Consider the following 13,734-nt stretch of genomic DNA (forward strand, 5'->3'; position numbering starts at 1 on the left):
CCTTAGAAGATGGAAAGATCTTCCATGTTCTTGGATAGGAAGAATTAATATTGTCAAAATGGCCATACTACCTAAAGTGCTATACAGATTCAATGCAATTCCAATTAAAATCCCAATGACGTACCTTACAGAAATAGAGCAAGCAATTATGAAATTCATCTGGAAGAATAAGAAACCCAGAATAGCTAAAGCAATCCTTAGCAAGAAGAGTGAAACAGGAGGTATTGCAATACCAGATCTTCAACTCTACTACAAAGCAATAGTAACAAAAACGGCATGGTATTGGTACCAAAATAGACAGGTAGATCAATGGTACAGAATAGAGGACACGGACACAAACCCAAATAAATACAATTTTCTCATACTAGACAAAGGTGCCAAAAATATGCAATGGAGAAAAGATAGCCTCTTCAACAAATGGTGCTGGGAGAATTGGAAATCCATATGCAACAGAATGAAACTAAACCCATATCTCTCACCATGCACGAAACTAAACTCAAAATGGATTAAGGACCTCGGAATCAGACCAGAGACCCTGCAGATTATAGAAGAAAAAGTAGGTCCAAATCTTCACCTTGTTGGTCTAGGATCAGACTTCCTTAACAGGACTCCCATAGCACAAGAAATAAAAGCTAGAATCAACCACTGGGATAGATTCAAACTAAAAAGCTTTCTCTCAGCAAAGGAAACTATCAGCAATGCGAAGAAAGAGCCTACAGAGTGGGAGAATATCTTTGCCAATCACACTTCAGATAGAGCACTAATCTCCAGAATCTATAAAGAACTCAAAAAACTCTACTCCAAGAATTCAAATAATCCAGTCGACAAATGGGCTAAGGAAATGAATAGACACTTCACAGAAGAAGATCTACAAGCAATCAACAAACATATGGAAAAATGTTCAACATCTCTAGTAATAAGAGAAATGCAAATCAAAACCACCCTAAGATTCCATCTCACCCCAATTAGAATGGCGATTATCAAGAATACGAGCAACAACAGGTGTTGGCGAGGATGTGGGGAGAAAGGTACACTCATACATTGCTGGTGGGGCTGCAAATTAGTGCAGCCACTCTGGAAAGCAGTGTGGAGATTCCTTAGAAAACTTGGAATGGACCCTCCATTTGACCCAGCTATCCCACTCCTTGGCCTATACCCAAAGGACTTGAAATCAGCATACTACAGAGATACAGCCACATCAATGTTCATAGCTGCTCAATTCACAATAGCTATACTGTGGAACCAACCTAGATGCCCTTCAATTGATGAGTGGATAAAGAAACTGTGGTATATATATACAATGGAATATTACTCAGCCATAAAGAGTGATAAAATTATGGCATTTGCAGGCAAATGGATGAAATTGGAGAATATCATGCTAAGTGAGATAAGCCAGTCTCAAAAAACCAATGGACGAATGATATCACTAATAAGTGGAGGATGACACATAATGGGGGGAGGGAAGGGTTAGTGTTAGGGTTAGAGTTAGGTTTAGGGAGGGGGGCAAGTATGGAGGAAGGAAGTACTGTATAGAGGGTAAAGAGGGGTGGGAGGGGTGGGGGGAAGGGAAAAAATAACAGAATGAATCAAACATTACTCTATGTAAATTTATGATTACACAAATGGTATCCCTTTACGCCATGTACAAACAGAGAAACAACATGTATCCCATTTGTTTACAATAAAAAAAAATAAAAAAAATAAAAATTAGAACAATAAAAAAAAAAAAAATCCAAATACACGTGTGTGTGTTTGTGTAAAGACAAATATCATCAATACAGAATTGGCCTCACAAAATAATTCCACATATTTTTTGGCCGACTTGGTAGCCTACAACCACTACAGAGAGGGAGAGGGGTGAACCAGGTTGGGAGTTTAGCCACACAGACTCGGCCAAGGGCCAGGCATTGTGATATTGTCCTTATATTGAGGGTGATATGGATGTGAAGCTGACCACAAGAAGTCAAGTCTGGCATCAACCTGGGAGCCTTGGAAGAGGTTAAAAAAAAAAAGAAAAAAAGGTATATGATTTGTCTCATTTGAATTTCATAGTAATAAATGAAAAATGTAAGCCAGAACTTACTAAAAGAAAGTCAAATTATGAATGAACTTTTATATTTTTGGGGGGACATTAAGAGATTGTAGAACATAAGTCAAAATAATGATGCCATACAAATTATTTCATCAACCTATACATTTATAAAAAGGATGGAAAATTAAAGAAACTGTAGTATATATATATATACAATGGAATATTACTCAGCCAAAAAGAATGATAAAATTATGGCATTTGCAGGCAAATGGATGAAATTGGAGAATATCATGCTAAGTGAGATAAGTCAATCTCAAAAAGCCAAAGGACGAATGATATCGCTAATAAGTGGATGATGACCATAATGGGGGGAGGGAAGGGTTAGTGTTAGGGTTAGAGTTAGGGTTAGGGAGGGCGGCAAGTATGGAGGAAGGAAGGACTGTATAGAGGGAAAAGAGGGGTGGGAGGGGTGAGGGGAAGGGAAAAAATAACAGAATGAATCAAACAACATTACTCTATGTAAATTTATGATTACACATATGGTATGCCTTTACGCCATGTACAAACAGAGAAACAACATGTATCCCATTTGTTTACAATAAAAAAATTAAAAAATAATTAAATAAATAAATAAATAATAAATAAAACCTGGGTCCTAATGACCTTCATGACCAAGTGTGTTTGTGAAATTAATATTCATCTCTGGTTCATCAACAATTAACAAATAGCCTAAGTATAAATTGGTTGTAGTTGTGTTGGAATTATCATTGATATTTATTTGGTTTTAATTGTGAGTAGTGATTTTTATTTTATGGAGACATGTCTTCCATAACTAGTTAAGTAAATAAACTGCAATTATAATTAGATTTGAAACTATTACCCACATTTTATACTATATATATATATATACACACAAATATTGTTTCGTTGTTTTGTTGGTATCTGGGACCGAACTCACGGGCACTCAACCACAGAGCCACATCCCCAGCCCTATTTTGTGCTTTATGTAGAGACAGGATCTACTGAGTTGTTTAGCGCCTGGCCATTGCTGAGGCTGGCTTCAAACTCTTGATCCTCCTGCCTCAGCTTCCCAAGCCACTGAAATTACCGGTGTATAACATTGAACCTGGCCCCAAAGTTAATATTGCAGCAGTTTGGGGTTTTGAAAATTGTAACAAATTTTAACATTTAATGTCATATGAAGTATGGACTGCGTGCAACAATGTTGACTAGATTCATGAACTGAGAGACTTTCTAAAATTTACAAAAGAGCTCATGAAGAAAATACCATTTTGTAATAGTGATATTTTTTCTGTACCTGGAGTATCAAGGGATCCTACAGTTTATTAATATCTACACTTCTTATGGTATATCCCTTCTTTGCCTTCCAGAAGGTAGAGCAAAGATAATACAGGAGAAAGGTAGCATACACACCTTATAAATTTGTCTGTAACATATTGTTAATTCAATTGAATTTATCAAATTTTCCTAGCTCTCCTTGTATGTGGATTCCTTGCTAAACAATGTAGAATGCAATGTAGTATGAAAATCTTGATTTTTTTTAATCTTAAATGATTAATATTTAGCAAGTTAATAAATAAAATTGAAAATAAACAATGGGTAAGTTCAAATATTCATTAGAATTTCTATAATGATGCATTATGTGCTGTATGTAAAATACATTTGACATATGTTGAATAAATAAGAGTTTTAGCTGATCATTTGTGACTGAGGGTGGCTGGTCAGAAAAAAGACTGTATACAGGAAATATTTGGGAAAGCTGAGTAATGGGTGTGAATAGAGACATGGAAGTAGTAATATCTGTGATAGTCTCAGAAAATATAAAATTATTTACTTTGAGAAAAATATTGGTTTCTTTTTTTTTATTTATTTTTTTCTTTATGATGGTGCTGGGAATTGAACTCAGGGAAACTCTACCATTGAGCTACAGCTACAGCCCTTTTTGTTTTATGTTGATACAGGATGATATCCCCAAGTTGCCCAGGCTGGTCTCGAACTTTAGATTCTCCTGACTCTGACTCTCAAATCACTGGAATTATAGGTGTGCACCACTACATGTATCATGAAGCAAAATGTTTTTATAGGGAGGAAGGATCAGGTAAAGCTAGATAGATACACATCACATCAGTGAAGACCTTTATTTCACATTGTATGATTTAGTAGCCTGTATAAGCTTTTGAGGAAGATCGATATTTCAGAACCACAGTGTGAAAATTATTGTAGAATAAACTGGGCTAGGAAAGAAAAGGAGTTGAAGAAATTCTTCAATGCATTTATAACCACAGGTTTGGGGAAGATTTAGCAGGAACAATAGCAGAAAAAAGGAAAAAAAAAAAACAGAAAATAAGAATTCTTAGAAGCTTTAAAGTCCTGTTGATTTTTTTTCTCTGAAGTTATACATATGTTTCTGACTTTGCAGATGAAAATAATGGCCGATTAATTCTTTCTGGTTCTGGAGGGACAGGGGAAATGGATATCTTAGCAGCTGTCCTTTCTACATTGAATACACATGTTGTCTGGTCTCTGGCAATCATCCAAATAACATCATGTCAGGAAGAAATAAATTATATGTCAAAAACGAGTCTCAGGTTTTGTTATAGATATTATCACATGACCTTTCCCATCACTATATAAGACTTTTATCCCAATGGAATAATTTAAGAGCAACCCAGCACAGGAACAATTTATTGAAAAAAGAATGATTGCCTCATGCTCCATGATGCTATGGTCCACCTGGGACTGGCCAGCCCACAGTGCACAGCTGCCTAAGCATCTGCCTTACTGTTGCCAGTATTTACTGTCCCTTGTGCTTCTTGACTGTGTTCAAAAAGGAACTCAAGAAGAAATCAGAGTTTTTCCCAATCTTCTCAATTTAGATAAACTGAAGGTTTATAGTTCAGTGCCAAAACTTTTTTGGCCTGTTTTGGCCCAGAATTTTCATCGCAAGGACTATTCTATTGTTTAAACCACTGATATTGTTACAAATAATTTATGGATTAGGTGTATTTTTAAGACTTATTTTTACTCTAATAATATTTTATATGAATTAGATTTTGACTCAGCTACAGGGAATTCTCTTTCTGAATCCTTACATGATTTAAGCCTTTTTCTTTATTTTACCTCCAAACACGTGAGAGTTCTTACAGTTCTTTCTGGCTAGGGTAGTTCACCTCTCCCTCTTGTGTCTCCCTGCCCTCTGGCCTAATGATTTCATAATGTAATTTCCATGTGATTTCTCTCCAGTATCCTATCCCCTATGACTGAATGATCAATTTCATAATTGTGATGAATACAGTTAATCATACAAATAAAACAATCCTTATTAAGGAAATCACAATAAGGCATGACTCGTTCTTAAATTTAACACTAGTTTAATTAAATGAAGTTTTGATGGAAAAAGAAGCAATAGATTGAAAAATGGTGGTGATCTTTTAGAGCCACAGAGAAATAAACATGCCACTTTGAGTAGTTTGTAAACATCTTCTAGATGGCTGGCAAGTTCTTGATTCTAGCAATCTGGTTGAACACAGACAGCAATGCTCTGCAATGAATGATCTTCCTTCTAACTCAGTGTTCCTCAAAATTTTATTTCATGATATATTCCTGAGGAATAGTTTCATGTTTTTAATCAAATCTCCCAATAAATTGTAATGCCATGGAGATATCATGTACCTACATGTGCAATATACTTTATGTGTATCTATCTGCGCTATATACAGCAAATGAACAAATTTGTTTTCACCCCCAAAAGTCAATTTCCGCTTGCTCCTTCATTCAGAATTCATGCTCCAATGAAACTTACGATACGATTTGACGTAAGGTCATATCTTCAAATCTAGAGTTGACACAGAGTCAAAGAGCTATGTTATGGCATGTGTATAAAAGGGCTATGGGAAGCATAGCAATTATGCAGGCAAGAGAGGTAGATAGTATTAGAACTATCAACTCATGACAAAGATGTTGAAAAATAGAGGCAACAATTACAAAGATCTACCAAATTAATCTCAGACACATGAGTATTATTATTCCAAATCATTTCTGCAGTGTTTGATTTTCTTGAGTAAAGGAAAGCCCTAAGACTTCTCTGGGTGTACTAAACAAATCACTTATTTTAGCAACCAGAAAGCAATAACCTATGAAATTAATTTAATAACATGTAAATAGGAAAATTATGTGTATTATTACTTTGGACTTCACCATACAAGATCAGATGCTGACAGTATGCTTAATTGTTCTAAATAAGAACTAAGAAATACTGACTTAAGAACTGAAAAGCCAACTTGAAAAGAATCTGCTTCAAATTTTTTTTCTTTAACTTTATTAGCAAGGACTTGGTCCAGGAAATGCTTATACTTAGCCAGTGAGTCTGATATTATCTAGCAGGACTACACTATCACACCAAGAGATTAACTAGCTGAGGGAGAGATAGGAAAGATGATTCCATCATTCCATTTCCAGAAAAAAAGTTGCTAAGGTAAAAGAATATCATGAAAAAAAAAAAAAAAAAAAAAAACAGAAGAAAAACTTTTTCATATTGAAAGATGTTCATTTAATGAAAAATTCTCAAAAATTTCTACTTTGATCATTTAATTTCTCCTAATTTAGTTTGGCAATGACAATGTGTCCACATTAATGAAAAGTCATTAGACAGGTAGACAGTAGGTGATTTCTATTAGGGAAAAGTTTAAGATGTTAGCTCAGTGGCAGCTTAGATTTAGCCATCAGGGTATTCAAGTATTTGCATGCATAATTAAAAGGTGTATTCTTCCATTGAAAAGACAGCAACAGCCTACATGCCAGTCTTTTTTTCAAACAGAAAGGAAATGGACCATATAGAATAATTCTGCACTTTTCTTATTGTGATAAAGTTGTGAGCATTATGTATGTATTAAAAAACATATATTATCCTCTATTACTTTCAGTGTCTGAATAGTAAGAATCAAATGAAAGAATTTGTTTCTCAAAATTATTTTGAGGACTTCTTATAATTGCATGTATATTCATTGATATATCCCAAATTTGTCTGACACCTGTAATATTTTTTGTTTTTATTAAATGGATACTTCTCTTCATATCTTATTAAAAGTTAAAACAAAGTAAAAGTTGAAATCAAATGGACAGAAACACTAATATTATAAATGAATCAATACAGAAATATAAAGAATATAAATCAAGTTAGGATTAACTATAAATAATATAAATTCAACTTTAAGCTTCTTGTATTACAAAAAATTGAGATAAAAAGAAAAAGATAAAAATTAGAGAATAAAGAACGTAAGGTACTTTCTTTTAAAAAATTATAACTCACCTCCATTTTTTGCCACCTAAAATATAATTTATGTTGTACCATGGACAATTTCAAATTATTTACCAATATTTACTTAAATACATATTATCAAAAGAGGGTAAATGAAAAGTTTTAAGAATTACATCTGCACATATTTTATGATAGAAACATTTATGCCTCATATATGTATATGTATGTATACTTATATACATATGACATTTAAATAAAGTACCAGAGACTTGAAAGTGCATTTAATTTGATTTGAATCCAAAGTGATAGGGAAAATAAGTTAGTATTATTACATTTTAATTATAGGATCTTTTACAGACCTCTGAATTTTTTAGGGACTATCATGATGTGAGTCAATTCGACGGGAAAAAATAATACACACACACACACACACACACACACACACACACACACACACCCCACACACTTATGTATGATATAATGATAGACATGATAGATCAGTCAATAGATAAGATAGATAGGATTTTCAGGAAAAGCCAAAGTAACTAGCCTGGGAGATATAACTTCAGGGCTCTAGAAATTTATTTTCTTACTCACTGAAGAGTTTTAGATACTGTTTCCTCTCTTGGGATGCCAATGTATTCACTGTGCACCTGCCTGTTTTGGACAGTTTAACCAGATAGTTTAACCCAGATTGTTCACTTACTTTGTACACTGGTCATCTAATTCTGGTTTACTTCTTTTTATAAAGACAAAGTGGCTCGTGAATTTTCATCAAGAAGACACTAATGACATTCTGATTGTGCCACAGAGCTAAGTTAACGACTTGTCTAGGACTGAAGAGGTCTGGGTTCAAAAAGTGAAAGCACTGTTGTGAGTTTGATCTGACACTCAAAGAGAAACAAAAGACTAAGAAAAACGTCAATCCTTAGTTTATTTTGGTCAGTGTGAGGAATACCAAGTTCTGAGAAAAATTCTTTCTTCATACAATGTTTGATTTACTGGATCTCTGTTAGATTATTTCAGCTATGTGCAGATTACTAAATTTAGTAATTGAGAGTATAATCATGACGCTGAATTAAGTGGAATCAAATTTCAAAAGTGTTTTCTGAAATGAACTTTATTTTTTTTTAATTTTTACAGACTGCATTTTGATTTATTGTACACAAATGATGTACAACTTTTCGTTTCTATGGTAGTCCATGTAGAAATTTGGAGCTGGAATTTAAATAGTGATAAATATAAAAAATATAATAAAAGTTTTATAATGTAAGATAAAATAGGTAATCTTTGGGGTGACAAAATATTTTATAAAATTAAATGTATTTTACAAAAAATTACAAGTTTAGAATGAAACAAATTCACATTTGCACTGTCTTGTAAACAAGCAAATCAAATTTCATGATGAGAAATTCATTAAAATGATCTAATCTCTAGCTATAATATATTTTATTTTCCTACTTTTTGTCATTAAAATTATACTCTGTTGTTTAGTGTGATTGTACATGAAATGTGCACAGTAACTTCTAGACCATCTGTTATTGGTATCTGCTTTGTTTCTTTTTAAAAAATTATAATAACTGTCATGAATTTTGAAATGGAGTATTCTTCTGGCCTTCTGGTTAAGATCATTTCTACATCTGCTCCCAAGAAAATCGAAGTGAATGTGGCATGGAATGAGCTCTGTGATCAACTATGGCTCATTTATTTCTAACTGTTATGACTAGAGGTGTGCCTGAAATCTCCATGACATAAAAATGCTCCAAAGATAGTCCTTCACTTAATGTGCAATATTAATAACACTCCTTTTTACACCTGAATGACCAGGAAAAATGAATTCTCTTCTGCTTTCCACAATTTTAAATCATTGATACTTATGGTGTTTTGCTTCCCCCAATGTGCACTATCAATTATAAGTCCTAACAAAAATGTACCCCACTGCTCCCTGTTCTGTAAAGAATGAGGACAATATTGAAATAAATTATTGTGGGAATTTTTAAGGCTCACTTGCATTTATTTTTTGACTCAGTGAAAAGAGAACAGGCTTTAAAGGTCAAGGATTTAGATATGCATACTTATTTTTTTCTTACTTCAAGCCTATGTATATAGGTATATATATCTATATATAGAGAGAGAGAGACAGAGATAGGTATATATACATATATATACTAATAATATTTTGATAATTTTCTGAATACATTCAATTATTTTTGATGACTAAGGCATATACTTTACAAATAATCTGTTTTGTAAGTAAATAATACTGAACAAAATGGTTTGTTTTTGACAAGGTTTCAAACCATGATCACTTTAGAATTTGTGCAAAGGACTAGAAATATATTGTACTTCAGAAGTTTTGTCTAGTAGTTGGATTTATAAAATATTGACTCTTTTTAATTCTTTGATTTTTACTTTTTAAACATGCTCTGTGAACTGGAGAACTCGTATCTACAGTAGATTTAAGTTTGAGAGCACAGTGAAATGAATATATACAATACAGCTTCAGTTCTGAAATATGCATGCCACTTCTTGACTTGAAGCAATCATTCAACAGTTGAGATTCCTCAAGATGTTTGTCTACAAAGGCAGCTCACCTTCAACTTCACCCATTCATTTAGCTACCCCTTTCATTATCTAACTTCTTCCTCACCCCCAAGGAAGTTCACATTTTCAAATAGGAGTTTTGTCACCACTAAACAGAAATTAGCATTAAATAACTACATAGAAAACCAGGTCATTATTACTTCAGTGAAGAATGCTTCATAGTGACATGAAACAATTTGTATATAATTTAACATGCACACTGTGAGCACAATTTATTTAAACCCAGTATATCTCTAAGGAAAATAAGTTTGACATTCTAGTACTAGATGAGGGTCTTGAGACAAATAAGCCTCTCTGGATTATAATTTTACTGTCTATTTTGTTAACTGCAGAGTCTGTTCATGATGCTTGGGGATATTAATTAATATTTTAAAAGTAAATTCCTATGTTTAAATTTAAGTTCCTATGGCATATTATTCATGAGTCTCACATATGTTCTCAAGTTGTTCCTAAATTTCTTTCAATTTTTTAGGTGCATAATTTACATATAATTAAATGCTTATGATAAATGCATATGAATCAAGTTTGATAAACATAACTAACATATATCAAAGTGTGAAATATTTTCTTGCTCTAAAAAGTTACCTTGAACCCCATGCAGTCAACTTTTGCTCAAACTCCAACTCAGGCAAACACTGATCTGACTTTCATTAGTACAGATTAGTTTTTGTTAGTTCTAGAATTCTACGTACATGGTATCAAGAGGTATATACATTTTTTTCCGTAGATAAAACTTTCAGCACACCATGAATTTCCTGAGACTGACATTGTGTCTAAACACTTTGTTTTCCTGTTTGACTATTTCTTATCTTCTCAGAGATGCCTCAAGCTCTGTTCATTTTTCTTAAATCTTTTTCTTTCTGTTCTTTATATTAAATATTTGCTAGATTTTTCTTCTGCCACTTTCAATCTCCTATTAAGGAAACTAGAGATTTTTTTAAATTTAATTAGTGTTTACTATTTTATTATTTCATTTACTTTTTGCATTGTTATTTTCTTATCAATGTGTCTTCTTTCCTAAAAATTACTAAATGAAAATTTCTTATAACCACATTAGACTTTAATTATTGGATATATATTTAGTTAGTTCTTTAAATACTTAGCTGCCACAGTTTGCTAGAGCCAATAACTAGATCATTTTGAAGTTTTTGGTTTGCACTGGCTATTTCTTTTCTTCTTGACTATAAAATCCACTTTCCTGTTTGTTTATGTGCTTGGTAATTTTTGTGTGCTGGACATTGTCTATAATATTTTATGAATATTGGAAGTTTGATGGTTCCTTCAAACCTATGAAATTTTATTCTAGTGAGCAGTTCAATTACTGGGTGACTACCTTAACCTTTAGTAAACCTAGTCTTATACCTCTTTTTATGAAATATCTAAGTTGGTCCACAAACCTCTCAACTTCCAAATTTAGTCCTTTGTATTTAAGATTTTGGGGTAAATCTAAAGAAAAGCTTTCTATAAAGGTTAATTATAAAGTTGGATATTTTTAATGTTCCAGTTGCATAAGCTCATCAATAGTGGGTTAATTTTTTGTTTACAATCTAGTTGGACTTTTGTCACCTGTACTTCAAACAAGAAATTTGACCCAGACCAAGCCAGGAAAATCTGGGACTCACCTGCTGAGTTTCCATCCTCTTATTATTGCAGTAATTTTTTGCTTATTTCTAATATGTGAAATAATTGCCTAATTTTTGGTCCAATTTTATGAATTTTTAAACAGGACAGGTTCAGTATTAGTTAATCTGTCACAACTGGAAGTAAAGTATTAAATCATTTGCTATCTATTACTTTAATATTATTTCATCATTTCATCTCTGATCTCCTGTAGTATAAATCTCTAAACATAGACTTTTTTTTGTGTATGTTGCTGGGGATTGGAGACCTTTCTTAAGTTTTCCTATTAAACAACTATAAATAGGCCAGAAAAAAGGTGGCATTTTTCATTTTTTATATATCCTTATTCTCATGTGGAAAAGGATGGGAAGCAACTAGTTTTTCTGAGATTAGATTTCTAATCTTAGATTGGGGCTTGAAATTCTAGCATTACAGTTTGATTCTCAAAATTAAAACATGCTTCTACAAACATTAAAGGATAATATAGTAACATACTTGACATATTTTATATATTTAATTAAATCGCACTTGTCTTTATTGATGGTGTTCTAGGCAAGAATATCCCTTTAAATTTGTTCTCTTGACCCAAATAATGATTTCAAAGCTTATATTTTCAGTGTTTTAACAGTACTGTCACATAATTTAACAATTTTATGATATAAGTAGTGTTTTACCCACTTTAATAAGAAGAAGAAGATAAAATTTAAGAAACTTGCCTATGGGGTGTGGATATAGCTCAGTTGGTAGAGTGCTTGCCTCACAAGCTAAAGGCCCTTGGTTCAATCCCCAGGACCGTGAAAAATAAAGGAAATTTGCCTACAATTTTCCAGGAAATAAGTAACTTACAAATATCAAAATCAAGTTCTTTTTATTACCAATTCCTTATTTTACCCTATCTCTAGATATAAAAATTCAAAAAACAAAAGAGTAGAGTCATCAAGCTGTTTCAAATTATTAGTATCTGGTTTACAGTTACAGATTTTTCCTTATGATCATAATGAAAGGGTTTTTTTTTTTTTTTTTTTTTACTTCAGCGTGTAACAGAAAGCTCACCTCCCCCTGCCTGTATAGAGGAAATAAAGCATCTCAGTAGGGTCTTCCACTCTGAAACCAAAATAGTCTCTTTACTGCCTTCTGAGACAGTTGACTATGTCTTTTGAAAAAATCGAATAAGACCTATTAGTCAATGCCTCAAGTATTCATGAGAGCGAATCCTGAAGATTTCTGAATATGACACTCATTTCTACTCCTGTAGTATGGCTAGGTGTAGATCACACCAGTACCTTAGGGAATGATGTCATTTTTATGTACATATCTGCAGAGAATAGTTTTCTTAAGTCTGTAATCATACTGTAAAAATAGACTAATTGAGTTTAATTTTGAAAAGTAACCCAAAATTTGTTCAACATGCAGTGACATGTATGAAATCAGAATGCTCTTATATCAGCCTTCTAATATTTTATGAATTTATCTAACATCAAATTCAGTTATCTAATGTTGGATTCAAAATGGAATATAAGGTCCCTAAATTACTTAACCCATGAAACGTACATAAAGGACTTAGCAGCTACTTGAGCATTGTCAGATTACTCAGTTAAATTTAAGCAAACTGTTTAAAATTTATAAATCCCTTGGATAGATTTTTACTCTGAATAAGCTGAAATTAAGAAATTATTGCAAAACTTGGTTGTTGTGATGTTACTGAGTTTATGTTTTAAAGAGTTTTTATCTTTTACAAGTGCATACTGAAATACTCAAAAATCAAATGATATGATGTTGGGGATTTACTAGAGTATAAGTATCAAGGACAGGGAATGGGGTGAGGGAAGTTGACATGAATTCATAGTTGACGAAGTTGGATTTTTGGCTCATGAATGTTTATATAAGTATTCTTTCTTCGTTTTGCATATTTGCTATGTTTGATAACAAAAGATTTCAGATGTGTCTATTAGAGTTCATACCTGTCTTCATAACTACAGTTCCTAAAATCGTAGAGATAAGATCTTATGGAAAATTGCATGCAAAGTCCTGAGTAAGTAGCACATAGCTAAAGATGAGTAACATAAGTAGTAATGAGAGATAATCAAGACCAGATATATCAGGAAGGTTCATATTACTAAAAGAAAACAAAGGAAAAATAAGAGCACAATTTAAAGATAATAAGTAATAGGAGGAAGTAAAACTAAAATAGGTATAAAAA

Source organism: Sciurus vulgaris, assembly GCF_902686455.1.
Source record: "Sciurus vulgaris genome assembly, chromosome: 3".
NCBI lineage: Eukaryota > Metazoa > Chordata > Mammalia > Rodentia > Sciuridae > Sciurus > Sciurus vulgaris.